The 2942-nt window shown below is 39.5% G+C and overlaps 1 pseudogene; it reads right to left on the bottom strand.

Annotated features, from left to right (window-relative positions):
• Positions 1-1003: 1003 nt before the first annotated feature.
• Positions 1004-2701, bottom strand: LOC102831854 (annotated as a pseudogene).
• Positions 2702-2942: the final 241 nt, after the last annotated feature.

The following is a 2942-nucleotide window of genomic DNA, read 5'->3' as shown; positions in this document are numbered from 1 at the left end:
TTACATTGTTATATAAAACAAGAAACATCTCATATTCTATAGAGCTTCCATATCCTGGATGCCCCAGGAACATAAATCTCTTAATGTGAAATTGAGTTTTCACATATTTCTCTTGTAATTAACAACCCTGACACTCAAAAAGGATTATGAATGTTAACTTCTGCCTTTAGGGGTTCCTTTGGGACTCACCCTTCAGAGATTTGAGTGGGATTTTGCAGACAGTTTTCACTATGCTCATTACAAGGTTAACATATTCTGATGGAAATGAACTCATACTTGTTTCATTTTTTGTGTGTGTGTTTGAATTTCTGGTATTATTTTCTGGTCCATATAAGTCAGAAGTTCTATCATTGATACAAACCCCTAGGATTTTAAGACCTCAAATGTTTAGATGTAGAAAGATGCTATACTAAATTATTAAAGTGATCCCTGAGATTTTAGCCCAGTAAACCAACGGCATGTGCTGCATGGACAGGTTTAAGAAGTCTAAAAGTGTTACTCACTGTGGATTGTAACATATGTGAATAATGTATAGCATTTACTAATGTGGACACATGTGTACGTAAGACCACACCTGTGTATGTGTGTGCACTCACTACCAATGTTAGCCAACAATCTGATAAAAGGTGGGAGGGCAATGTAACACTTTACAGAATTCCTGTTAAGAAACAGAAGAACTGATTACAACATCGAATTTGGTAAATACCACATAATAATAATCATAGGTAACAATCATTAATATAAAAATAATAACAAAGTATGATAAAGAAACAGAATATTGGGAATCCCAAACTGTTGTTCTATCAGAACCTTACTAATTAAAAGGTTAAAATAATGGACTTGATAATAGGACAGAATGGAAAGATATGTACTAAATACAAAAATGAAAATCTTAAAACCAAATACATAATCAGTACATTTAACTGAACACATGACATGTTACATCAGTAAAAGACTACTTAAAAAAAAAAAAAAGAAAAAGAAAACTCACATTTGATCGAGGTCAGTCATTGTTTGTATTATAATAGCCCAAGAGCTAGAAAATCAAAATGACACATGAACAGAGGCAGTCTGCACAGCTGATGAGGACACATCCCTGCAGTTACAAACACGCTGTCATGTGTCACTGAGAATCTCTGCTCACATTCAGCGCTGTTTCATGGCAGAGTCCCATGATCACAGTGTGGATGGAACATCCAGTTTCTGACACAACCTCTCAACTCTTGAGCTGTGATACGTGAGTGGAAGTAACAGCTTCCCTATGTTCCTCACACTCACAGCGACCTTCTCTTCAGTGAGCAGAGCTCCTCATTGTAGTGTGCTAAGCATCTAAACCCTCTGGTGCATTCCTTACACTGATAAGAGTTCCTTTTTGGAATCATGGCAAGTTTTTGGGATCATGAGTGGTTCTTTACATTAATTTTACATTTCTCTCCACTGTGCATCCTTAAATATGAAGTGAGGTCTGAGTAACAAACATACACTTTCCCAAGTTGGCTACATTCATAAGATCTCTGCTAACTAAATATGAATTCACTTGTTTAGTGAGGGATGGACAACTAGGATTCATTTCTCCATATTCCTTACATTCACAGTGAATTTCTCCACTACGATATATCATATGTACAGTGAGGGTTGAGGCATAAACAAACACTTTTACACACTGTTGACATTCATATGGCCTCTTTCCAGTGTGGCTTCTATATCTAGTGAGGATTGAGGGCTGCCTGAACACTTTAACGTGTACACTCATTAAAGCAGGTCTCCACTGTGAGTCTGCACATGTGTAATGTGGTGTGAGGAATGCTTAAAGGCCATCCCACACTCCTTACATTCATTGGGCCTCTCCCCACTGAGTCTGCGTATGTTTACAGAGGAATGAGTACCTACCAAAGATTTTCCACATACTTTACATTTATATGGCCTCTCTCCACTGTGGATTCTTCTATGTGCTGTGAGGCTTGACCCTTGAGTAAAGGATTTCCCACACTACTTACATTTACAGGGCCTCTCTCCTCTGTGGATTCTTCTATGTGTTATGAGGTGTGAGTCCACGAAAGGATTTCCCCCAATCCTTTCATTTATAAGGTCTCTCACCACTGTGGATTCTTACATGTGTTGTGAGGTGTGCTAATTGAATAAAGGTTTTCCCACACTCCTTACATTCATAGGGCCTCTCTCCACTGTGGATTCTTCTATGTGTTCTGAGGTTTGATGCTCGGAGAAAGGCTTTCCCACATTCCTTACATTCATAGGGCCTCTCTCCACTGTGAATTCTTCTATGTATTGTGAGGGCTAACCGTTGAATAAAATATTTCCCACACTCTTTACATTCATAGGGCCTCTCTCCACTATGGATTCTTCTATGTCTTGTGAGGTTTGACAGTTGAGTAAAGGCTTTCCCACACTGCTTACATTCATAGGGCCTCTCTCCACTGTGGATTCTTCTGTGTATTATGAGGTTTGACGCTCGGATAAAGGATTTCCCACATTCCTTACATTCATACGGCCTCTCTCCACTGTGGATTATTTTATGTTTTCTGAGGTTTGACCTTTGAGTAGAGGATTTCTCACACTCCGTACATTCATAGGGCTTCTCTCCACTGTGGATTCTTCTGTGTGTTCTGACGTTTGACACTCGTAGAAAGGCTTTCCCACATTCCTTGCATTCACAGGGCCTCTCTCCACTACGAATTCGCATAGGTGCAGCGAGGGCTGTGGAAGAAGTAAAGGCTTTTACACATTCCTTACATTCATAGGGCCTCTCTCCACTGTGGATTCTTCTACATGTTGTGAGGCTTGACAGTTGAGTACAGAATTTCCCATACTCCGTATATTCATAGGCCCTCGCTACACTGTGGGTTCTTCTATGTGCACTCAGGTATGAGGAATCTCTTAAAAGTTTCCCCACACTCTTTATATTCACAAGGCATCTCTCCACT

The sequence above is a fragment of the Chrysochloris asiatica genome, unplaced genomic scaffold (genome assembly GCF_000296735.1).
Source record: "Chrysochloris asiatica unplaced genomic scaffold, ChrAsi1.0 scaffold00446, whole genome shotgun sequence".
Classification (NCBI taxonomy): Eukaryota; Metazoa; Chordata; class Mammalia; order Afrosoricida; family Chrysochloridae; genus Chrysochloris; species Chrysochloris asiatica.
This window is presented reverse-complemented; position numbering and strand designations above follow the sequence as displayed.